Genomic DNA, 27,555 nt, shown 5'->3' on the forward strand with positions numbered 1-27,555 from the left:
CCATAGCGAGTATCATGCTCAATGGTGAAAATCTGAAAACATTTCCTCTAAGGTCAGCAACAGAATAAGAATATTCACTTTCACCACTTTTATTCATCATAATTTTAGAATTTCTAGCCACAGCAATAAGACAATAACAAGAAACAAAAGGAATCTAAACTGAAAAGGAAGAAGTAAAACTGGAATTGTTTTCAGATGACATAATACTATATATAGAAAATTCTAAAGACACCACCAAAAATCCATTAGTAATAATAAATGAATTCAGTAAAGTTGCAGGATGCTAAATTAATATACAGAAATATGTTGCATTTCTATTCACTATCAGTGAAGTATCAGAAAGAAAAAGAAGACAATTCCACCTACACTGGCACTAGAATCAAAAACCTAGGAATAAAAATAATCAAGGAAGTAAAAGACCTGTATTCAGAGATGAGAAGGTATTGATGAAAGAAACAGAAGACAACATAAACAAATGGAAACATACACCATCTCATGTATAGGAAGTATTTCTCAAGGCCATCTACAGGTTCAGTGCAATCTCTACCGAAATGCCAATAGCATTTTTTACAGAACTAGAACAAACCGATTCTAAAATTTATGTGGAAATACCAAAGACCTCAAATAGCCAAAACAATCTTAAGAGGGAAAAATAAAGCTAGAGATATCACAGTTCATGACTTAAACTATCCTGTAAAGATACAGTAAGCAAACAATGTGGTACAGGCACAAAAACCAATGCATGGACTCTTACAAGGCTGGAGAACCCAGGGATAAACCAAGCTTATGTGGTCAGTTACTATACAGCAAAGGGGATGAGAGTATAGAGCGGGGAAAAGACAGCTTCTTCAATAAGTGGCATTGGGAAAACCAGTCAGCTCCGTGCAAAAGACTCAAACTAGTCTACTTTCTCACGCTATATACAAAAATATATACAAAAATAAACTCAAAATGGATTAAAGACTTAAATGTAAGACCTGAAACCACACAACTCCTAGGAGAAAACATAAGCGGTATGCTCTGACATTGCTCTTAGCAATACTTTTTGGATATGTCTTCTCAGACAAAAGGGCTTCCCTGGTGGCTCAGTGGTAAACAATCTGCTGACAATACGAGAACCACAGGGAGCCGCGGGTTCAATCCCTGGGAATGTCCCCTGGAGAAGGGCACAGCAGCCCATTCCAGTATTCTTGCCTGGAGAATCCCATGGGCAGCAGAGCCTGGTTGGCTACAGTCCATGAGGCAGACACAGCTTAAGTGACTTAGTACTCTCAGGCAAAAGAACAAAAGCAAAAGAAACAAATGGAACTGCATCAAACAAAAAAAAAAAGAAAAAGAAAACTACCAACAAAACAAAGGAGCAGACTACCATATATCTGATAGGGGTTAATATCCAGAATTTCCAATGAGATCATACGACTCAACATCAAAAAGCAAAATGAGACACACAAAAAATGAACAACCCAATTAAAAAGTGGGAAACAGACCTGAAAACATATTTTTCCAAAGAAAACATACAGATGACCAATAGACACATGATAAGTTACTCAACAACACTAATCATCAGGAGAATGCAAATCAAAACCACAATGTGATACCATCTCTTACCTATCAGAATGACTACTATCAAAAAGGCAACAAACAGCAAGTGTTGAGGAGGATGTGTGAAAAAGGGAACCCTCATGCACTCTTGGTGGGAATATAATTTGATGCAGTCATAATGGAAAAAATGTGAAGGTTTCTCAAAAAATGAAAACTAGAAATACCATATGATCTAACAATTCTACTTCAGGATATGTTTCTAAAGAAAACAGTAATTGGAAAAGATATATATATACATATATATATACACACGTATATTTAGGTACCCCTGTGGTCATTGGATACAGCCAAGATACAGAAGCAACACACTCCAGTAGCCAAGATACAGAAGCAACCTAAGTGTCTGTTAATAGATGAATGAATAAAGAAAATGCAGTACCTGTATACTCAATAAAATGTCAACCAGCCGTAACAATGAAGTTTTATGATCTGCTTCAACATGGATGGATCTAGCATATAATATGATAAGTGAAATAACACAGACAGAAAAATACAAAGACCATACAATTTCACTTATGTGGAATCAAAAATAACAAATGACCAAATATAACAAAAAACAAACAGATTCATCCATAGAGAGCAAATTGGTGATTGCCAGATAGGACGAGTTTTGGGAGATGAGTGAAATAGGTGAAAGAGATTAAGAAGTATAAACTTCCAGTTATAAAATAAGTCACAAAGATGTAATATGTAGCATAGGGAATATAGTTATAATATCGTAACAACTGTATGGAGACAGATTGGAAGTAGATTTATCGTGGTGATCCTTTTGTAATATATAAAAATATCAAATCACTGTGTTGTACACCTTAAACTAATATGATATTCTAAGTCAATTATACTTCAATTTAAAAAAAGAAATGGAAAGGGGGAAAGAAAAAAGTAAAAATAGTGACACCAGGCCCACTGAATTAGGACCCCGCTAAGAGGCTCATTTTATCTTAATCACCCCAAATTCTTAGATATTGAGGAATTAGGGCTTCAAGATCTGAATTTTGGGAGAAGACAATTCAGCCTGCAGCAGTATATTTTATTTAGATCTTAATTTTAACTTCTCCATTTTAATGACATTTTCTTACTTAAGAAATAAAAATAAATTTCTATTTATTGATTTCCTTGTTCTGCTTTATAGTCTCATGATTAACTCTCTCCAAAGGTAGCAGAATAATCATGCAAAAATGAAAACTCAATTTTCTTTTATTCTGCTTGCACCCTTCCTTGTTTCCCCAGTAGTTTTCAGAACAATGCCCACTACCATATTATGTGCAGAAGGAAGAGCACCCATGTTCACTTCCAGTCCTCTCTCTTCCTGAGGAAACTCTCACCCCCTCAGCTGCAGCAAGAGTAAACCGCTTGCAGTTCAGGGTCTTCACAAATTCTCTTTTCCTGAAATCCCACTTCTGCTCTATTCCAGTCTTTTTACATAATTAATTAATATATCCCCAAAAGCACAGTTCAGCATCATCGTCTTGGAGAAACATTAGGAGACCACCATTCTCAATGTGCTCAGAGTTAGCTGTGCCTCTGTGTTCTCATCACGGTCTGTTTCCACATCACCAAGACAATACAGTAGAATTGTTTCTGCCTTGGACCGTGGGTACCTTGTGAGCAGGGACTGTGTCTTGATTTATTCATGTATTTTTAGTGCCTGGGCTTCCCTGATAGATCACTTGGTAAAGAATTTGCCTGCAATGCAGGAGATCCTGGTTCAAATCCTGGGTTGGGAAGATCCACAGGAGAAGGGATAGGCTACCCACTCCAGAATTCTTGGGCTTCTCTTGTGGCTCAGCTGGTAAAGAATCTGCCTGCAATGTGGGAGACCTGAGTTCGATCCCATGGTTGGGATGACCCCCTGGCGAGGGGAAAGGCTACCCACTCCAGTGTTCTTTCCTGGAGAATCCCATGGATGCAATAGTCCATGGGGTTGAAGAGTCAGACACAAGTGAGGGACTTTCACTTTAGCGCCTAGAGAAGTGCGTGCTCCTCTTAGGCACTTAGTAAATATTTGATATGTAAGTGAATGAATAAATGAATAAAAGGTTAGCTGGAAGCAATATTCTTGTATGTTTTTTCAATACTCTAATACCAACATCATGAAAGTAATCAATTATAGTTAAAAATAGCTTCCCAGGTGGTGCTAGTGGTAAAGAAGCCTCCTACCAATTTAGGAGGTATAAGAGATGCAAGTTTGATCCCTGGGTCAGGAGGATTCCCTGGAGGAGGAAACGACAACACACTCCAGTCTTTAGCCTGGAGAATCCCATGCACAGAGGAACCTGGTGGGCTCCAGTCCTCAGGGTCGCAAAGAGTTGGACTGAAGCGACTTAGCATGCATAGTTAAAAATAAAGTGGCATACAAGGTATGACCATACATACATAAACATTTTTAATTTCTGTAGCAAAGGCACTGAAAATGAATACACCAATATTTTAAAATAGTGTTCTTTGTTTAGAAGTGATGAATCTATAGAATGTATTTACATTTTCCTACTTTTGTGCATTTCTCAAATGGTTCTATAAAACATCCCATGATCCAACTCATGTTAACAAATTTCCCCTTTTCTCAACATCCTCTTCTCCTTTACATTTCACTCTTTGGAAAACAAAAGGGGAGCATCTGCAACAAATTATTCTGCCACAAACCCACATTTTCATGGGAAGCAAAATAAAACATGTAACAAGACTTGGAGGATACATATCTCCAACCCACTGTGAAATTTCCATTAAGGCCTTCATAACTTCTCCAGGTTTTGGCCCTGAAGACGAATGAAGAGTATAATCTTTGATCAGGGGTTACTTCAACCTAAAATTATCTACTGTGATAGAAAAACTCTTCAGAATGGTCACATCTGCCACAAACGTGAGCATCCTCCACACAGCTCACATACTGCCTAGCTGCAGGATGCAAGACAGAGGGCTGGAAAAGAGATTAAACCTCACGCAAAACATTATTTTCGTTAAAATTACATCATACAGAGTATTATTACCTAGATGATTTTATTTTTCTATAACTCTAACAAAAATGTTGCCCTTACTGCAGCCTTGCAGAATAACTTTCACTTTGGAGAAATGCAAAAAGGAATAGACATTATAATTTTCAGGAAGGAATAAAATAATAATGGTACATTTCTCGGAGCCTTCCCTCTGATTTTCTTTCACGTGCTGATTATCTTCATGGCTAGATAATAGAACTGTAGCATTTCGGAGATGGAAGGAATCTTGCAGATCATCTCCTGTAGATAGCCTCATTTATGGTTGAAATTAAAGCCCAGAGCTGCTAAGGGACTTGGTAAATGTAGTCATTCCCTTTTCTCCCAGCGACCTTGGATATGAATTTCATGATAAGTGACGTGTCTCTGTCATTAATTTCAGTTTTTCCATTTGTCTGCAAGCTCTGCAGTCAAAAAGGCTTGTGTTCCATATGCCTTTCACCACATATCAATGTGATCTTGCATAAATTCTTTAGTCTGTGGAAATCTCCACTTCCTCAACTATAAAGTACTAAGTACCTATAGTGTAAAGTTATGTTAGGATTAAATGAGAAACTGATTAGAAGACTCTCCGGGTTCATAAGTGACACTGATGTCACCTATTTTTGTTATTGTCCTCACTTATTATATGTGTGATCCCATTATTTGAGATAAGGCATTCTGGAAGATCCAAATTGGTAGTTGATGAAGATAGTCCCTTTAACACTCTTGCCTCAGACTATTTGGCTTCTGTTCAGTTTTAATATCCCTGTTTCTTAGCAATTTTAAAGACTGACAAGGAAAGAGGAGGGCCCTAAACTCCTACTATAGTTGACACAAGAAGTGCTGGTTTGAGACAAGCGCTTTTCTTTTTTTTTTTTCCTTTCTGTATATTCTCCCATTTACTCCTCAAAATAACTTCACTAGGTTGGCAGGCACTGTGATAGTCCTCATTTTGCCGGGAGGAGACACATGCAGAGGGATTAGTGTAGACATGTTATAAACCATCACCCACATCTCTCCTCTCCTTCTCTGATGGCTCAGCAGTGAAGAATCCACCTGCAATGTAGGGGACCTAAGAGATGCAGGTTCCATCCTTGAGTCAGGAAGATCCCCTGGAGAAGGAAATGGCAACCCACTTCAGTATTCTTGCCTTGAAAATTCCGTGGAAAAAGAGCCTGGCAGGCCATAGTCCAAAGGGTCACAAAGACAGCACGGACACACACACACATCACTCCTCCAGCTCCTGCCAAAACAAGTCAAGAGGATTTGCCACCGTCTGATATTTGGTTTCTGATCTTTGGCCCCCAGAGCCGACAATGGCTTGCCTGATGGCAGGAGAGGTTCCAAGCCCTCTGGCTAGCAAATTATACCTCTCACCAAGCGCCCCAGTGAGAGAGGATTTACAGAGCACAAAGGTAGCCTGCGATGAAGGGCTTGTATAGCTAATTATAAACTAACATACCGTCTATACAATGATATGTGAATTATGCCCTTGAAACAAGAAAATGGTTTGGAGTACTCTATGATAGGTTTTCTCTCTAGATTCTTCACATCTCCATCTGATCTCTATCTCTTCTAAGGCATTAGGTGAAGCTTCAGACCAAGTCATGTTGCTCCAGTGAAGGGAGGGTAAATATTCACTGGAACTGAGACTTATTACTCACTTTTGTGTTTCAAATTACATTTTCAGAAACTCTTAGCAAGATAGCAGTTTTAAAGAAAGAAGCATTTTTCTTGAATGCATAAAGTTAGATCTTATCAGAGTCAGAAGCAGAAAGCAACTAAAGTAAGTTATAGAGTAAGAAAGAATGTGGTTAAAAACAAAGTTCTTTGCACACATTAAAAGCGAAAGCTTTAAAAATATATATATATATAAGCGAAAGCTTTTCTGGGGGGATAAAAAAGAAGAGCAGAGAAAAGACAGAAGAGTGTAAGGGAAAGAGAACTATTAGGTTGGTACAAAATTACTTGCGGTTTTGGACAGTACATTTTTAATCATTAAAACTAGGCTAAAACATCTTTATTAATCAAAATAGGAACAGTTACAATCAAGACACTCTTGCCAAAGAGAAAGTAGTTTATTTAATCCTGTAGTGTAAAAATCCATGCTTCAGGATCCTGTGAACTCTTGGAAAGCATTTCCTGCCTTCTGCTGGTTGTGGAAGCGTTGCCCCTGCAAAAAGTTGTCGAGATGCGTGAAGAAGTGGTAGCAGGTTGCCAAGAGGTCAGGTGAATGTGGAGGATGAGGCTAAACGTCACAGCCCAATGCGTCCAACTTCTGAAGTGTTGGCTGTGCGACGTGCTATTGAGCATTGTCGTGGAGAAGTACTTGGCCCATGCTGCTGATCAATGCCGGCTGCAGCTGTTGCAGTTTTCGCTGCATCTCATCGATTTGCTGAGCATACTTCTCAGATGTAATGGTTTCACCGTGATTCAGAAAGCTGTAGGGGATCAGAGGGGCCGCAGACCACCAAACAGTGACCATGGCCGTTTTTTCTGGAATAAGTTTGGCTTTGGGAAGTGCTTTGGAGCTTCTTCTCAGTCCCACACCGAGCTGGTCGTTGCCGGCTGGGCCAAATGTGTTGCTGATGTTGCAAGTTGTCTCCACTGTTTTATGACCCATTTTGAACGTGAATTAAAAAAAAAAAAAACAATCAACTCAAATTTGCTTTTTGTCTAACATCGCCTCCCTAGTCTAAAATAAATAAAAAATACACAGCAATTCATAAGTCATTAGCAAAAAAAAGAAATTATGCATTGAAATTATGTATAACATATCCACATTTATTTAAGAGTGGATTCCAATATTGAACAGCAAATTTCAACATAAACCTGTATTACTTTTGAACCAACCTGATAGCAGCAAGATTGAGATGACAAAGAGAATGACAGAAGACAAGAAGGGGAGAAAAAAGCAAAACCCACGAACTCCCTGAATCCTCCCACCTTCCACCCCACAACACCTACCACCTTCTCCTTGATGTCAAAATCCTGTGTGCAGGTAGAATGTAGAAATGCCCAGATTGTTTTCAGGGAACTAAGAAGACAGGTAGGATCTGAGACAAGTTCAGAATGAGTCTCTTAAACAAAGAGAGTGTGAGTATTCCCATAATTTTCCTCTACCTTAATGTCAGCTCCTCTCCTGTAACAGCTAGTCAGTACACTTTTTATGCATTCCCTTCTTCACTTTGTGACTCATATCTAGATTTAGTAACTGTGATCTGTATTTACCGTCTCTTAACCTCAGCATTCAAATGATTCACCAATTTATGCATGCAATTGTACTGTTACGCCTTATTTTCCAGTCTCCAAAGAAGCATCGTTTGGAAAATGTTATGCAGGTCTGGATATAAATGTTTCTCTATCTGATATGTAGCTCATACTTATGAACTGAAAGAAGTTTCAGGATTTTTATAGGGGCATTTAAAAACGTGAGGTGGTTTGAAATATTCCCTACTGATGTACATTTGAAAAGAACGTATTCCATGGAAGCAAATGATCTACTGAAGAGTATTCTTCATCTTGTTTCCCATAATAATTTACAGCCTTATCTCATTTCTCAGAATGCCTTTCCAATTACAGCCAGCACCTGATCATTTGAGCACACAGCACTTTAGTTGAGCAATTCTTACGGTGCTTTTACCTTTTACGTTGTTACCTGACCTGAGACTCTCCTCAGAAGTTGTAGTTGCTGAGTCTGGAGTAGAGAGGAGTGATACTGAGGCTCTGCTCTGTCTGACTATTACATTCTTAGAAGATTTCAGTGACTTCACTCTCTTTTTTTTCCAAAAAAAAAAAAAGAATATTGGGGTATAGTTGCTTTAAAATTTTGTGTTATTTTGTGCAGTACAGCAAAGTGAATCAGTTCAGTTCAGTCGCTAAGTTGTGTCCGACTCTTCGTGACCCCATGGACTGCAGCATGCCAGGCCTCCCTGTCTATCACCAATTCCTGGAGCTTGCTCAAACTCATGACCATTGAGTCTTGTGATGCCGTCCAACCATCTCATCCTCTGTCATCCCCTTCTCCTCCCGCCTTCAATCTTTCCCAGCATCAGGGTCTTTTCAAATGAGTCAGTGCTTCACATCAGGTGGCCGAGGTATGGGAGCTTCTGCTTCAGCATCAGTCCTTCCAATGAATATTCAGGACTGACTTCTTTTAGGATTGACTGGTTGGATATCCTTGCAGTCCAAGGGACACTCAAGAATCATCTTCAATACCAGAGTTCAAAAGCATCAATTCTTTGGCTCTCAGCTTTTTTTATGGTCCAGCTCTCACATCTCTACATGACTACTGGAAAAAAACAGGGTTTTGACTAGACAGACGTTTGTCAGCAAAGTTACATCTCTACTTTATAATATGCTATCTAGGTTCGTCATAGCTTTTCTTCCAAGGAGCAAGCATCTTTTAATTTCATGGTTGCAATCACTACCAGCAGTGATTTTGGAGCCCAAGGAAATAAAGTTTGTCACTGTTTCCATTATTTCCCCATCATTTGTCATGAAGTGATGGGACGAGATGTCATGATCTTAGTTTTTTGAATGTTGAGTTTTAAGCCAGGGTTTTCACTCTCCTCTTTCACTTTCATCAAGAGGCTCTTTAGTTATTCTTCACTTCCTGCCATAAAGGTGGTGTCATCTGCATATATGAGGTTACTGATATTTCTCTCAGCAGTCTAGATTCCAGCTTGTGCTTCCTCCAGCCCAGCGTTTCTCATGATGTACTCTGCATAATTTAAATAAACAGGGTGACAATATACAGCCTTGATGTACTCCTTTCCCAATTTGGAACCAGTTGGTTGTTCCATGTCCAGTTCTAACTGTTGCTTCTTGACCTGCATACAGATTTCTCAGGAGGCAGGTAACATGGTCTGGTATTTCCAACTCTTTAAGAATTTTCCAGTTTGTTGTGATCCACACAGTCAATGGTTTTAGCATATTCAATGAAGCAGAAGTAGATGTTCTTCTGGAAATCTCTTGCTTTTTCTAGGATGCAATGAATGTTGGCAGTTTGATCTCTGGTTCTTCTGCCTTTTCTAAATCCAGCTTGAACATCTGGAAGTTCTCAGTTCACATACTGTTGGAGCCTAGTTTGGATAATTTTGAGCATTACTTTGCTAGCATGTGAGATGAGTGCAATTGTGTGTAGTTTGAGCATTCTTTGGGATTGGAATGAAAATTGACCTTTTCCAGTCTTGTGGTCACTGCTGACATTTCCAAATTTGTTTCAATATTGAGTATAGCACTTTAACAGCATCACCTTTTAGGATTTGAAATAACTCAACTGGAATTCCATCACCTCCACCAGCTTTGTTCATATTGATGCTTCCTAAGACCCTCCTGACCTCTCACTTCAGGATGTCTGGCTCTAAGTGAATAATCACACCATCATAGTTATCTGGGTCATGAAGATCTTTTTTGTATATTCTTCTGTGTATTCTTGCCACCTCTTCTTAATATCTTCTGCTTCTGTTTGGTCCATACCATTTCTACCCTTTATTGTGACTTTCTTTACATGAAATGTTCCCTTGGTAGCTCTAATTTTCTTGAAGAGATCTCTAGTCTTTCCCATTCTGTTGTTTTCCTCTATTTCTTTGCATTGATCACTTAGGAGGCTTTCTTATCTCTCCTTCCTGTTCTTTGCAACTCTGCATTCAGATCAGTATATCTTTCCTTTTCTCCTTTGCCTTTTGCTTCTCTTCTTTTCTCAGCTATTTGTAAGGCCTCCTCAGATAACCATTTGCCATTTTGCATTTCTTTTTCTTGGGGATGATTTTGATCACTGCCTCCTGTACAATGTCACAAACCTCCATCCATAGTTCCTCAGGCACTCTATAAGATATAATCCCTTGAATCTACTTATCACTTCCACTGTATGGTCATAAGAGATTTGATTTAGGTTATACTTGAGTGGTCTAGTGGTTTTCTCTACTTTCTTCCATTTAAGTCTGAATTTGACAATAAGGAGTTCATGATCTGAGTCACAGTCAGCTCCCAGTCTTGTTTTTGTGGACTGTGTAGAGCTTCTGCATCTTTGACTGCAAAGAATATAATCAATCTGATTTTGGTATTGACCATCTGGTAATGTCCATGTGTAGAGTCTTCTCTTGTGTTTTGGAAGAGAGTATTTTCTATGACCAGTGTATTCTCTTGGCAAAACTTTGCTAGCCTTTGCCCTGCTTCATTTTGTACTTTAAAGCCAAATTTGCCTCTTATTCCAGGTATCTCTTCACTTCCTGCTTTTGGATTCCAGTCCCCTGTGATGAAAAGGACATCTTTTTTTGTTGTTATTTCTAGAAGGTCTTGTCTTCATAGAACTGTTCAACTTTAGCTTCTTCGACGTTAGTGCTTGGGGCACAGCCTTGAATTACTGTGATATTGGATGCTTTTACCTTGGAAATGAACAGAAATCATTTTGTCATTTTTGAGTCTGCACCCAAGTACTGCAATTTGCATTCTTTTGTTGACTATGAGGGCTACTCCATTTCTTCTAAGGAATTCTTGCCCACAGTAGTAGATGTAATGGGCATCTGAATTAAATTCACCCATTCTGGTCCATTTTCGTTCACTGATTCCTAAAATGTCGATGCTCAGTCTTGCTGTCTCCTGTTTGACCACTTTCAATTTTCCTTAATTCATGGACCTAACATTCCAGGTTCCTAGGCATTATTGTTCTCTACAGGATCAGACTTTACTTTCATCACCTGTCACACCCACAACTGGGTGCTGTTTTTGCTTTGGCTCAGCCTCTTCATTCTTTCCTGAGCAATTTCTCCACTTTCTCCAGTAGCATATTGGGCACCTTCTGACTTGGGGAGTTCATCTTTCAGTGTCATATGTTTGTCTTTTAATTCTGTTCCTGGGGTTCTCAAGGCAAGACTACTGAAGTGGTTTGCCATTCCCTTCTCCAGTGGCCCATGTTTTGTCAGAACTCTCCACCATGACCCGTCCATCTTGGGTGACCCTACATGGCATGGTTCACAGTTTTATTGAGTTAGAGAAGGCTGTGGTCCATGTGATCAGTTTGGTTAGTTTTCTCTGATTGTGGTTTTCATTCTCTCTGTCCTCTGATAAATGAGATAAAGAGGCTTGTGGAAGCTTCCTGATGGGAGGGACTGGCTGTGGGGGAATCTGGGTCTTGCCCTGATGGGCAAGGCCATGCTCAATAAATCTTTAATCCAATTTTCTTTTGATGTCTGGGGCTGTGTTCTCTCCCCCTGTTTGGCCTGAGGGAGGCGACCGCCTTCAGAAGGACTTATGCCAGCCACCCTGTGGCTCCCAGGACTGTTGCACTCAGCACCCCTGACCCTGCGGCAGGCCACACCTCCGCCAGAGACTCCTGGACACTCAGTCAAGCCTGGCTCAGTCTCTTGCGGGGTCACTGCTCGTTTCTCTTGGGTCCTGGTGCACACAGACTTTTGTCTGTACCCTCCAAGTGTCTGTTTCCCCAGATCTGTGGAAGTTCGGTAATCAAATCCCACTGGCCTTCAAAGTCAGATTCCCTGGGCATTCTCAGTCCCTTTGCCTGATCCCCAGGTTGGGGAATCTGTTGTGGGCCCTAGAGCACAAGGACTTCTTTGATATAATGTTCTCTAGTCTGTGGGTCGTCTGCCCGGTGGCTCTGTGGTGAGGCTAGTGGCCACCTCCTCCAAGAGGATTTATGCCACATGCAGCACCTCCCAGTTCTGTTGCAGCCGGAGCCCCTGTCCCTGCAGCAGGCCGCTGCTGATCTGTGCCTCTGCAGGGGACTCTCAGACACTCCAAGGCAGGTCTGGCTCAGTCTCCTGTGGGGTCTTTGAGTCCTGGTGTACACAAGGTTTTGTTTGAGCCCTCCAAGCGTCTCTGGCGGGTATGGAGTTTGATTCTAAACACGATTTTGCCCCTCTTACAGTATTGTTGGGGCTTCTCCTGTGCCCTTGAATGTGGGATATCCTTCTTTGGTGGGATCCAACATTCTCCCGTCAATGGTTGTTCGGCAGCGAGTTGCAGTTTTGGAGTTCTCACAAGAGAAAAGGAGCGCACGTCCTTCCGCTCCACCATCTTGGGACATTATAAGTGAATCAGCAACGTGTACACGCGTATCCCCTCATTTCTGGATTTCCTTCCCATTTGGGGCACCGCGGAGCATTGAGTACACTTCCTGTGCTATGCAGTGGTTCTCATTAGTTATCTGTTTTATACATAGTGGTGCATATATATCAATCCCAACCTCCCATTTCAGCCCACCATCACCCCACCCCTTGGTGTCCATATGTTTGTTCTCTATATCTGTGTCTCCATTTTTGCTTTGCAAATAGATTCATGTGTACCATTTCCCTAGATTCCATATACATGCATTACCTTACAACATTTGTTTTCCTCTTTCTGATTTACTTCACTCTGGATGACAGTCTCTAAGTCCACCCATGTTTCTGCACATGGCACAATTTCAGTCCTTTTTATAGCTGGGTAATATTCCATTGGGCTTCCCTGATAGCTTAGTTCATGAAGAATGCACCTGCAATGCAGGAGACCCCAGTTGGATTCCTGGGTCAGGAAGATCCTCTGGAGAAAGGATAGGCTACCCACTCCAGTATTCTTGGGATTCCCTTGTGGCTTGGCTGGTAAAGAATCCACCTGCAATGTGGGAGATCTGGCTTCAGTCCCTGGGTTGGGAAGATCCCCTGGAGAAGGGAATGGCTACCCACTCTCGTACTCTGGCCTAGAGAATTCCATGGACTGTATAGTCCATGAGATCACAAAAAATTGGACATTACTGAGTGACTTTCACTTAGCTTAGCAATATTCCTTTGTATATATGTGCCACATCTTCTTTATCTGATCCTCTGTTGATGGATATTTAGGTTGCATCTATGACCTGGCTATTGTAAAACTACTGCAATGAACATTGGGGTATATGTATCTTTTGGAATTATGATTTTCTCCAGGTAGATTCGTGCAGCCACTATGGAGAACAGTGTGGAAGTTGCTTAAAATACTAAAAATAGAACTACCCTATGACCCAGCAACCCCATTCCTGGGCATATACCTGGAAGAAACCATAATGCCAAAAGATACACGCACTCTAGTGTTTATTACAACACCATTTAAAATAGCCTCAGTCTCCTTTGAAGATTCTCTTGGTGACCTCTAAAAATTGGAGCTCCCAGGCCTTTTCCTGGACTTCCTTCTCTTTGCTGTCTTTCTAAACATCTCCCCTCCATTATCTCATTCATTTCCATGGCACTAAATGCAATTATATGCTATGTATGACTTCAACATCTCCAGTTGTAACCTGTCTCTTAATCCCCAGATGTTTACATCTAATTGTTTACCAGATGCCAGCATTTAACTGTCTCTAGGGCATCTCAAATCTAGCCTGTTAAAAACGGAACTTTTGACCTCTCAACCAGCAAAATGTGTCCTTCCATTTTCCCACTCACTCAAGCTAGAAAGCTGACAGTCATTCTACATACTTCTCACTCTCTCTCCCCTCACCATCATGCCCACTATCTGCTGTATCCAACCAATCACTATTTTCTACTGTTTTCCATCATATATAGTTCAAGCTCATCCATCTCACCTCCCCTGATTCCAGCTGCCATTGTCTCTATTTAGAGCTGCACACTGCCAGTCTGCTTCTGCCCTAACCCCCTCCAGTCTGCTCTCCAAATGACCGCCACAGGCATCTTTTAAAAAACAGAAGTCGGACTGCATTGCCTCTGCTGAGAACCTGTCATGCTTCTTATCATTCTGTGCTTCTTATCCACGCTCCTCAGTCTCACACTCTGCAGAATGGCTCCTCAGCCTTAGTTCTGCCCCGCATCCTTCAGCGGCATCTGTTTCTTGAGTCCAGGGTTGAACTCAGTGCTATTTCATTCGTTCAGCAAGTGTTTATTAAGCCCTTGAGTACCTGTACCAGGTTCTTGGTTAGATGGTATGGGTTCAGTGATATCCATAATGCTTCAGGGATAGCAGAGTTGTGGTTACAACAAATATGTTTCAAGTGCGATATGAGAAATGCAACTATGCCTGTGTGCTCAGTTGGGTCTGACCCTGCAACCCTTTGGACTGTAGCCCGAAATGTAAACCCAGGGATAACTGGATTGTTAGGGAGGCAGATGGAGACGGATGGATATCCAATCTGAACTTGGTCTGGTACTGGGGCTTGAGAATTGGGTGATATTTTCTAGCAAAGTACTTAAAAGCTGAGACCAGATGGACTTGGAGCCAGGGCGGGTGGGAGTGTTCTTGGCAGGGGGGAGAATTTGCTGGGTTTAAAGGTGCTTTAATATTTTAGTGAGAGAATCTTTTTTTTTTTTTTTTTAAGTGAAATCACCTGATACATTTGTACTTCTGTTAAAACTAAAGTGAGAACACCAGTTTTAGTTTCTTTGAATATGTTAATTCTGCTATATTAAGGGTGTTCTTTGCCTAAAAACTTATTTCTAGCTAATTATCCTCACCAAGGAACTTAATCTGTCAGACTGTCGTGCTAATGTTCCTCACAATGGGGCTGCTTCAGTGAATAGAAACTGAGTTAATGGGGAAAATTAAATACTTAGAGGAGTTGATTATTTGGGGATTTTCTTCCTAGGTGATAAATATTATCTGCATCATCAAAAAAATATATTCAAGTCTGGTGGTTGGGTTGAAAGGAGGGAAAAGGGCCACAGATTTTTCTTTTTCATTGAAGTATAGTTGATTTACAGTGTTGTGCTGGTTTCTGGTCTACAGCACAGTGATCCAGTTTATAGATATATATAGATATATATATATTCTTTCTCATATTCTTTTCATTACATTTTATTATAGGATATTCAATATTGTTCCCTGTACTATATAGCAGGACCTTGTTTACTTTATATGTAGTAGTTTATATCTGCTAATCCCAGACTCCTAATTTATCCCCCCCACTCCCCTTTGGTAACCATAAATCTATTTTCTGTCTATGAGCCTGTTTCTCTTGCCACTAACTTTCTGATCAGAAGTCACTGAAACCATGGCTCTTAGTGCCTCCAAAATGTAAATTGCTAGGATTCATTGATGTGAGAGTTGGATTATACAGAAAGCTGAGCGTCAAAGATTTGTTGCTTTTGAACTGTGGTGTTGACTCTTGAGAGTTGCTTGGGCAGCAAGGAGATCCAACCATTCCATCCTAAAGGAAATCAGTCCTGAATATTCATTGAAAGGACTGATGCTGAAGCTGAAACTCCAGTACTTTGGCCACCTGATGTGAAGAACTGACTTATTTGAAAAGACCCTGATGCTGGGAAAGACTGAGGGCAGGAGGAGAAGGGGGTGACAGAGGATGAGATGGTTGGATGGCATCACCGACTCAATGGACATAAGCTTGAGTAAGCTCCGGGAGTTGGTGATAGACAGGAAGGCCTGGCATGCTGCAGTCCATGGGGTCGCAGAGTCAGACAGGACTGAGTGACTCACCTGGACTGAACTGAAGGATTCATTTGCTCTTCCCAAGTTTCAGGGGGCAGAGAGCAATGTGAGCTAGGGTCAACATGAAAGGAAGCACCGACTTCTAAGACTGTATGCTGTTAATAGTGAATCAAACTGTCATTTTCAATTGTATGTTATCTGCTACACCAAAGCTATTTAGATAGAAACTTCAGAAAGAATATAATTTCTCAGGTTAGCCTGATACAACTTAGGTTTAAACTAAATACTAACAGAAAATAAAATTCTCCAACAATAAAAATATATATATAAAGTACAATGGTAGAGAATTTTAAAGAATGCATTATATATGATAAAGGGTATGGTGCAGGTTATAAGTGGGTTTGTTTATGATTTGTATGTGAAATTTCACTATTTGGATGGTTCTGGTAATTGATTAAAAGGTAAGTTATTTTTCAGGTGCACAGTCATTACTTATTCTGTGTACCTTTCTTTTCTTTGGTGGCATGATGCACATGTTATTTGCCTTTGTGCACTCAGGGCCTAGAACAGGGCTTGGAATAAAGCAAATTGTTGATGAACAAAAGCTCCTATGTTCAGGACCTCTTACTATGTAAGGAGATGGATGCACATTTAGCACAGAATGATTATCTTAATGTCCAACTCAGAAAGAAAATGGTGATGGCTTTAAGAAGCTTATTGTATCTTGGATGCATTATTTTGCTCTTAAGAAATCCTTGCACTTTACAAGATTTAAAAAATCCTGAAAATATTGCAAGTACAGTACCAGGATTCTATAATTTCAAATATCACTTTGTTCGACCTGTTAAGACTTTCAAAATGTCTATTTGTGAAGCTTAATAAATTGTAGAGCTATCTGACAGAATCTATAAGCCCATGAACTATATTTTAAGTGGGTATTTTACAGGGTATTTTACATTATTGATGATGAATGTGAAAGAAGTTTGTTGAAAACTAAGTGAAGAAAGGGGTAAGGTGTATTAATAGCACAGTTTTTATGAACTTCTGTAGACTACTAGGTACTATTTTAAGAATTTAAAATTCATCAGTAAACAAAATGTATTTAAAAAATTAGCCTCCAACTAATAAAAATAAATGAAGAAAAAATTCTCTGATATATTGAAGTTTATAGTCTATGAGGAAGGTGGGGCAGGAAGGCAGACAATAAAAAAATATTATGTATTACATTTGAAGTCCATATGTATATGCAATGGGTATAGAGAAGGTAAGAGGCAAAGTGAATTGTAAGTTTAAATAAGACAGATTTGGCAGACCTCAATGAGAACATGCCATTCAAATCAAGACTAAATGGAGATGAGGGAGTTAGCCTGGAGACCATCTAGAAAAACTGCCTCTAGGCAGAAGAAAGAGCCATGCTAAGGCTGTAACCGTAAGACCTGGCATGTTCAAACCATGAGTAGGACAGTGTGATAGAGTAAAATATTTGAAGTGATATCTTAAACCAAGTGTGTGCAATAATTTTAAGGTATTTTAAAATAATAGGAAGTGTTATCTTTAAAGGTCCACAGAAATGGTCAGTCATTGACCCAAGATGATATTTACCTAGTGTCCAAGTTCGAACTCAGATCAAAGTCTAACTACCATAAGGTACAAGAATCAAAGAATAGCATTTCCTTGCTACACGGTTAGAAATCTTATTGCCACAGAGATGAACTCCCGACTATCAAATACACACAAACTACATCTCTACCCAGTGTGAGAGAGAAAGGAAAGGGAAGATTAGCTTGTCTGAGTATTGATATAAATGCAGTCAATAACTCTAGCTGTATTGTAAAAGAGATGTTAACATCTCTTCAGTGGAACAAAAACATTAACAAATATTCTTCTTCCCAGAAAACAGCTAATGTCTTCCTAGAAAAAAAGATACACATAGGCTCCAAATTGTTCTTCAGGTGGGTACGAATGATCCACCATTATTTATACTTGCTCACAGCACTCCATTTGTCATCCATCTTTGAGCTGGAATTGTGAACATAAAAATAATCAACATTTTCCACCACCTGCAGAACATCATCTGTACTTTTAGCTCATTTCCTCAGTGCTTCCTGCAGGGGTTCCATCTGCTTTATATACCTTATTTCTCTACACGTGATTAAAGCTGCTTATGCCACCTGAGCTGCATACATAGCTGGCATAATGGAAGAACTCAAACCATCACAGCCCACCATGGTGAGATGGCCTTTATCGTTTTAGGGTCTAGGTTACAGAGGTGCTTTTAATACTCACACAAAATGTATTTGGGGAGAAAAGACATGACACCATAAATTTCTAATAATTTAAATTATCTCAGCAGGATCATAACCACTGAGAAAAACCTTCTAAACAAAACAATGGCTAATGAAATTAATGGTCTTTTAAAATTTATCTACCTGCACAATTGATGAAATTTTTGTATAGATCATCCTACAAATGACCAAAAAATAAAACAGAAAAACAAAAAATTATAGCCTACCATCGTTAGAACCTAATTTGTTTAACTGTTTAATACTTCAGGTAAACAACTGTCTAAGAAGCTGTTTTGTGACTTCTGCAGTAAGGTACACATAGATCATGTAAAGTGACCAATATTTCCTAGATTACTGCTTCTGCAAATCGGGAATTCATCTAAAGTTTACCTGAAGTAAGGTACCAGTTAATCGTTGCTTTGATGTGAAGTATTTCTGGTTTATGCCCAACACCCAAATTAAGAATATAACATCAAATATCTATAATCCTATTCCCCTTGGCATGCTCCATATTTTAGAGGAAAAGCTTTCAGCTGTTCCCTGTTGAGTATGATGTTGTATATGGGCTTGTTGTATATGACTTTGGAGAGAGAGTTTTAAAAATATGTCAGGAGTCACCTGGTGGCCCCACGGTTAAGAATCTGCCTGCCAGTGCAAGGGACACGGGTTGATCCCTGATCGGGGAAGATCCCACATGCCACAGAGCAACTAGAGCCTGTGGTCCACAACTAGAAAGGGCACCAGAATGAGAAGCCCATGCCCCACAGCTAGAGAGAGCCCGTGTGCCACAGTGAAGACCCAGTGCAACCAGAATAATAATAATAAAATAAAAAATAGCTACCTAGAAACTTAAATAGCTACTTGGACATGACTTGGCAACTGGACAGCTGTTAAAAAATTTGAAAGTAAAAATGTCACAATATAAGTGAATCTTCTCTCTCTGAAGCTTTCCAGCACCCACACCATGAGGATCTGCTGGACCTTTCAACCCATACACAGTTGTTATGAGTGCAGTCTTATACTTCACTCTCCCAGACCCTTCAATTTCCAATCAATTAGGATCCCATTTACTGAACTCTTTTGTCCCCAAGATATTCGGCCTGAGTTGTAAGAAGAGTAATATTGCTGTTACCACCGTTGTCATATGGCTCATCCCTATTTAACCTTCTTGATTCACTGAAAATACCTTGTCCTGTTGGTCCCTTCAGGGCTTTCTAAAGCTTTCCGTGTGAGCTCACAGGACCCTGTGCATAGATCTGTTTTAGCACCTGTTTGCAATTTGTCATTGCAAGCTTAATGTTTACTCTCCTCCTTTGCACTACAAGCTTGTTGAGGACAGGAACTGAAGTCTCTTTCATCCTTGTGCTTCCAGAACCTAACATGGTGCTAAAATATAAAAAACTGAGTAATGATTTATGAATGTGAGCATGATTGAATTGTATTACGGCTCTATGACATTTTTTCTTGATGTAATAGCATATATTATTGTCATTTAAAATAATACTTAAAAAGTCTAAAATAATGTCTATATATTCCTCTGCTCCCTGAAAATTAATGGGGTGATGTGGGGAACACAACAAAAGTTTTGACATGTCACCAAGCATAAGATAAAGATATGGCTAAAGATATGGTAGTGAAAAGAGCACTCAATGCAGAATTAGGAGACAAAATTTCCATTATTTTGCTACTAACTCTTTGTATTCATTTTGTTAAGCCACTTACTTCTGATAATTGGTTTCTTTTTTTTTTATTGAAGAATAGTTGATTTACAATATAGTGGTTAGTTTCAGATGTACAGCAAAATGACTTATATATATATATGAATATATACATATATGGGCTTCCCAAGTGGCTTAGTGGTAAAGAATCCACCTCCCAGTACAGGAGATACAGGAGATGCGGGTTTGATCCCTGGGTCAGGAAGATCCCCTGGAGAAGGGAATGGCTACCCACTCCAGTATTCTTGCCTAGAGAATCCCATGGGCAGAGGAGCCTGGCGGGCTGCAGTCCATGGGGTCACAAGGAGTTGGACATGACTGGAGAGACTGAGCACAGCATATATATTTGAATATGCACACATATAAAAATATATTCATATATACACATATATATAGGGCATCCCACGTGGTGGTGGTGGTAAAGAGCCTGCTTGCCTTTTCAGGAGACACGAGATGTGAGCTTGATACCTGGCTCGGGAAGATCTCCGGGAGGAGGGCATGGCTACCCACTCCAGTATTCTTGCCTGGAGAATCCCATGGACAGAGGGGCCTGGTGGGCTGCAGTCCTTGGGGCTGAAAAGAGTCAGACATGACTGAAGAGATTTAGCACACATGCGCACACACATATATAAATATATATATACCTTTTTAGATTCTCTTCCATTGTTAGTATAAGATATTGAATAGAGTTCCCTGTGCTACAGAGTATATCTCTGTTATCTATATTGTATATATTAGTGTATCTGTTAATCCAGTACTCCCACCTTTTTCCCCATAGGTTTGTTTTCTGTCTTGGTGAGTCTGTTTCTGTTTATAAATAAGTTCATGAGTATTACTTTTTTAGATTCCACATATAAGTTATATCATACGATATTTGTCTTTGTCTGACTTCACACAGTATGATAATTTCTAGGTCCATCTGTATTGCTGCAGATGGCAATATTTCATTCTTTTTATGGTTAAGTAATATCCCACTGTGTGTGTGTGTGTGTGTATACACACAGTATATACACACATCTTTACCCATTCATCTGTTGATGGACATTTAGTTTGCCTCCGTGTCCTGGCTTTTGTAAATAGCGCTGCTGTGAGTGTTGAGTTACATTCATCTTTTTGAATTAGACTTTTTGTCTCTTCTGGATATATGTGCAGGGGTAGGATCGTAGGATCTTGTGGTAACTCCATTACACTTGGTTTCTTAATCTCTAATAGAAGAGAGTCAAAATGGATACTCTAAAATGGCATTATATTGATACTATGTAGAACTCAAAATTTTTCACATGAGAACATGATTTCCTTTGAATGGTAAGTCTCTCTCCTTGGCTATGTTCTACTATAGCCTACTATAAGCCTTCTTATTAATTCAGTTCTTATTAATGCTATAGCATTTCATTGGAGAGCCTTGCTCATATCTTCTTCACAGCTGAGGTTCAGTTGTTGATTTACTAAATCAGAATAATAGCTATAAAGACTTTGTGCCCACAGGAAAGCCACAGACTAACTTATCAGATGCAGTTTATGAGAAAGAGGAGAAATTTAAGTTAATTTATAATATTCCCTTATTTTTAGAGATCATTTCAGATTAATATAAATAAAGTTATGAAAATCTCTCAGATTAACAAATTGGTCCCTAATCAATACCATGGTACTGTTTGAAAATCAGAAACACTTAGATGCAATTGCAGATGTATAAGAGACGATTTTTTTTTTCTACTGGATTTAGCTCAGATTGGACTTTAATTAAAATGTTGTGTATAAACACCTGCTCTATACTGTGAACTTCAGATTACATATGGATAACATGGAGAAGAGTCAAACAACAGTCATACACATGATGGAGAAGCTGGTTATATTCTAGAAGGAATAATTCTTTGCTTTTTTCACTGGTCATTTTCAAGCTTTATCAGGCCGTGGTCATAACTCCAGCCGTACAAAGAACTGCATTCACATGAAGTGAGTTACTTGAGAATTACAGTTAGTCAGGATAAGGAGAATCCCAGGGACGGGGGAGCCTGGTGGGTTGACGTCTATGGGGTCGCACAGAGTCGGACACGACTGAAGTGACTTAGCAGCAGCAGCAGGGTAAGGATGTGGGGGTCACTGATACAGGTAGCAGAGGGACCTTTCCAATGTACACGTGTCCACGTCACTAAGCAGAGTCATCTTGAGGACCCTGTAATTCCAAGGAGAGGAATGTGTCCACAATATGTTTCATATGTGCCCCAGTATTTGAGACATATTACTCAGTTAGCTATATTTAAAGCAATATACACTGTTATAGTTTTTAAATATGTAGATAGATAGATACTAAGATAGATACTAAGATACTCAGAGTATCTATCAGAGATAGATACTAAGGACTCAGTAATCACAAAGGCCATTTTCATAACACGCTAATCCAAAAAAAGTGTTTGAGACACACTCGTTTTTCAACTGCTTCTTCATGAAAACAGAATAGTGGCAGAAATTTAGAAGTTTCCTTGCACAGTAGTTTCTATTTGCATTACACACATATCTGATAATGCATACTGTATAAACACACTGTGAATATGGGAATAAGATTTTTGATTTTTCCACTTATGATACTGGCAAAGAAAAATCTATACAGCATAACTTTCTTCTAGATGCTGGATATCTGAAAAATTGTTAATATTCATTTGTCATTTAAGATTTAATAGCTCCAAAGGAGCCATTGCAACATGTAATATGAAAGCATTAAAAAATAACTTGCAAGATGCATCAACAGTAATTGTTTTGTGCTATCAAAATAGAGCTTATATATTACCTTTTATAATGCCATGACACTATAAAAAGTTTTAAGTCTTTATAAAGATATACTATTTTCAAGCCCTTTGACATATAATTTTACTGAAGCAAACAATAGTATGTCAAAAATAAGTTAAAGCAAACTACTTTCACTTGCTTCAAACTTTCCGAAGTCAATGGCTTTCCACCTAACTGTAAGGTCACCATCCCCTCATCCTCATTACATCTCTGCCTTCAACTTCTGCCGCTCTCCCCTTCCTCACTCACCAGTCTCCTTGAATAGCTAAATGCCCTCAGAAATATTCTAGAATTAGAATATTTACATTTTCATTCCCTCTGTCTTGTTTTCCCCAGACATCCACACGGCTGACTGAACAGCTACCTTATTTATTCAAATGTCACTTTCTCAGGGCTTTATGGTTTCGTCTGTGTTTACAAATGCAATCCCCATCATGCGTGCATGTGTGCATGTGTGCTCAGCCATGCCCTACTCTTTGCGACCCCATAGACAATAACCCTCCGGTCCCCTATCCATGGAATTGAGCAGGCAAGAATACTGGAGTGGGTTGCCATTTCCTTCTCCAGGGGACAATCCCAATACCCACAGCCTACCCTTCCCTTCTCTGATTCAGTTTTTCTCCCATCATTATCACTGGCGATTGGCAGTGATGATATATATGAAACAATACATATATGTAAAAAAATACATATATATGTGCTAAGTTGCTTCAGTTCTGTCTGACTCTTTGCAACCCTATGGACTGTAGCCTGCCTGGATCTTCTGTCCATGGGATTCTCCAGGCAAAATTACTGGAGTGGGTTGCTGTGCCCTCTTCCAGGGGATCTTCCTGACCCAGGGATCAAACCCGTGTCTCCTAAGTCTCCTGCATTGGCAGGCAGGTTCTTTACCACTAGCACCACCTGGGAAGCCGGTATATGTATACATATTCTTTTAATTTTGTCTATTATCTGTTTTCTTTTCCCCACTAGAATATAAGAATGTAAATTGCAAAAATGTACGAATTCTTTTTTTGCTACATTTTCTTTGCTGACTAGATATGTATTTGTCATATAGTAGGGAAAAGTAAGTGGTGATAAACATCTGAGAATTTTGTGCCACAGACTGATTGTAGCAGAAAAGAGATAGAAGTTATCTAATTCAATTAATGGGTTTTTAATTATGTGAAGGGAAGTCTGCAAGTCTGTATATAAATGACAGTTTGTTTTCAGAATCATGTCAGAAAGTGACAGAAATACCAAAATATATTGTGGTATGTCCACACCACAATTCATGTCCATACCAAAATATTCCTTGCCATATCAGAAGAGCTCAAAGAAGACAGTTGTGATCAGCCCAAAGAGAAACCCAGAAAATTAATTATCCTATAGAAAATGACTACTACGGCACCATAATTCAACTTTTTAAAATTGATTTAAGAATAGCAAGCTGGAAAGTCATCTGATAAAGAAGCATGTTGTAATAGATGAAGGGAAATTCTGGCTCAGAGGGGTGAAGTGGTGTGTTCACAATCTCTTGGGGTAGTCTCCACAGAACTTGAGCTAAAGTGATTTTAAAAGTTCCCATTGTTGTTCTGTCACTAAGTCTTGTCCAACTCTTTGCACCCGCATGGACTGCAGCATGCCATGTTCCCCTGTCCCTCACTATCTCCTGAAATTTGCTCAAATTCATGTCCATTGATTCAGTGATGCTATAACCATCTCATCCTCTGTTGTTCTCTTTACTGCCTGCCCTTAATCTTTCCCAGCATTAGGGTCTTTTCCAATGAGTCAGCTGTTTGCATCAGGTGGCCAAAGTATTGGAGCTTCAACTTCAGCATCAGTCCTTCCAATGAATATTCAGGGTTGATTTTCTCTAGGACTGACTGGTTTGATCTCCTTGCTGTCCAAGGGACTCTCAAGAGTCTTCTCCAGCACCACAGTTTCAAAGAATGAGTTCTTTGGCGCTCAGCCTTCTTTATGTTCCAACTCTCCCGTCTCTACATGACTACTGGAAGAAACTATAGCTTTGACTCTACAGACCTTTGTCAGGAAAGTGATGCCTCTGCTTTCTAATATGCTGTCTAGATTTATCATAACTTTACTTCCAAGGAGCATGTGTCTTTCAATTTCATTGCTGAAGTCACCATCCTCAGTGATTTTGGAGCCCAAGAAAATAACATGTCACTGCTTCCACTTTTCCCCCTGTTATTTTCAGATCAAATGTTTGTATTCTATTTATTTTCATTGGTTCATTCTTCTAGTCAACTAACGTTTTTGAAATCCTGTGATCAGTTGCTAAGTCGTGTCCACCTCTTTGTGACCCCACGGACTGTAGCCCACCAGACTCAGACTCTGTCCATGGGCTTTCTAGGCAAGAATACTGGAGTGGGTGCCATCTCCTTCTCCAATGGATTTGAAGTCCTACTGTGTGCCAATTATCACTGTAAGCTTGGTGCATATAGCACTGAAAAGAATCCCTGGTTTCTTTCCTTCTCATGGAGGGAGACAGATACTTTTTAAAATAATTTAAATGTGCCCTAAGATAGAGATAAATGCTACGGATGAAAACAAAGGTAAACAGGTAGATTAAGAGCAGCTGTGGTGGGGGTGGGACTCGGGGCAGGAAAGGTCATCACTGGAGCTCAGAGCTGGAGAAGGAGGGGTCAGAGGGGGTCTGAGCAAAGATGGCTCTGGACGCAGGAAAGAGCCAGCGCGAGTCTCCATGGAGGGGCCCGCCTGACCTGTTTGAGGAGCACCAGGAGGTCAGCATGATCAGAGCCAGAGGAGCACGCGGTAGGGCTGCAAGGAAGAGCCAGACCTCCGCGGGCCCTTGGCTAGTCTGAGAAATGGACTTTGTGAATAAGACCAGATGCCCTGTAGGGACTCGGAGCTGTGTCAGAAGCTGCCTTGTACTTGAAATCTCAGCATGGCTCTTTGTTGAAGGTAGACGTGAAGGGACAAGGGGCGGAGGGAGATGGGAGACCGGTTAAAGGTCATTGTGGGATGTGCGGGCGAGGGGCCCGGGCTTGGACCAGAGCAGTTTGGGGCGCGGGGTGAGGACGCCCGGATGCTGAGTAATGAGTGAAGGCGGAGCACGTGGACGTCCCTGATGGGGTGCCCGAGGAGGCCGGAGAGGGGGCTTTGTCCCAGAACTGGAGCGGTGGAGCTACCGCCTCCTGAAATAGGAAGACCGCAAGAGGGGCACGTTCAGGATGTTTCTCTCAACCTAAAGCTGTCTGTCTGTCTCTGTTTGACTCTGTGTGTGTGTGTGTGTCTCTCACTGTCTTCCCTTGTAAGTTATCCCTCGGTTGTTGAAAAACTGGATAGTGTGATGTATACAGTTTTCAATGTTTGGTGTCATTTAACATCTACCCCTCCCCCTGTCTTTTCTAGAAGTTGGCAGGTAGGTCCATAAACTTGGTGAAATCCATGTCTGAGTTTTATCCACACGCCCCAACCTGAAGTGCTATATGCCTGCCCCCGCCTCCAGAGCTCCAGGGGCACATCTCTGGTTTCACTTGTTGGATATATTTGCAGCCATGAACAATCCTACGTAGACCCTACTAACTTGTTAGAAGTTACCAAATGCTGACACTCTTATCATTTGGCCTTTGTTTAGGGGCTGAAATATTTCCAGAAAAGGAGTATTTAGTTACTTTAAGATTCATATAACTAAGGTACACTAAATTCTGGATTCTTTGCCTTTATTTACCAGTTTTCAAAATAATGAATTAGTTACCTAACACCTTCCAAAATTTGAACATTTCATTTTTTGAATTCATGAGATTAAATATATTTGATGTATTTTAATTTATTGCAGGAAATTCTTATTGATGTTAATTTAAATCTTTTTTTAAAATTTTTTTGGCCTTGGAGAATTTTTGAACCACACTTTGTCTCCAGTAGTTTGTTTCTGAAGTGGCAGCATGTTCCAGCCTCCTCTTAACTATCTCTAGTCCTGGAATCAGACATTTCTCCAGGACCCTAGTTTTCTCTTAATGGGAAACGGTATTGAGTGATGACAACTGTTGCCAGAAGTTGGTCCTTGTTTGGGGAGTTTTTTCAGTGGAAAGAACTAGGGCATATTTTTAAAAAGATAACAACATCATCATGGGTTCACAGTGATGCTTCTAATTCAAATGCATAACTTTGTAGGATTTTAATTTCATCTCATCAATCTTCTAGATGCTTCTCCTTTTCATATATTGAAAGTTTCAGGGTTCAAAACACCAAGATAATTGCTGATTTGCATCATTCCACATGTATAGAACATTTCAATAACAGAGCAGGCAGTGTCTAATTTTACCGGAAAGGTCAGGGTGAGAAGAACATTTGTTGACAAGATGAGGATGCATATTCTGATTACAGCAAACAAAGCTCCAGAGACTAGAGAGCACGTGGCTCATTTAGGAGGGAGCCGAGATTGTTCTGCAGGAGGGATGAAGGGTTAGAGCGCTGGGAAGGCATTGGAACACAGTGCGCCTCATGTCCAGTGCTGCAGGTTTTAGAGCATCCCACCAGATACTCAGGCTGTTTGTTTTAAGATATCTTGTGTTCGTTTTTAATAAAAGAAATACTACTTTTCTACTTTGTCAATATACACAGAACTTAGGTGTGAGTAGGAGTTATTTTAATGATTGCTATCCTTAACTCAAAGATTAATCCAAAGATTGAAGGCAAGAAGAGAAGGGGACAACAGAGGATGAGGTGTTTGAATGGCATCACCAACTCAACAGACATGAGTTTGAGCAAGCTCCGGAAGTTGGTGATGGACAGGGAAGCCTGGCGTGCTGCAGTCCATGGTGGCAAAGAGTCAGACACGACTGAGCGACTGAACTG

General features: G+C 40.0%; 1 protein-coding gene across 1 annotated transcript in view; it reads left to right on the forward strand.

The window, feature by feature from the left end:
- Window positions 1-27,555, forward strand: part of CNTNAP2 (contactin associated protein 2) — a 2,193,843-nt gene that overhangs the window by 1,436,410 nt on the left and 729,878 nt on the right. The window lies entirely within an intron of this gene.

The sequence above is a fragment of the Cervus canadensis genome, chromosome 3 (assembly GCF_019320065.1).
Source record: "Cervus canadensis isolate Bull #8, Minnesota chromosome 3, ASM1932006v1, whole genome shotgun sequence".
Lineage (NCBI taxonomy): Eukaryota > Metazoa > Chordata > Mammalia > Artiodactyla > Cervidae > Cervus > Cervus canadensis.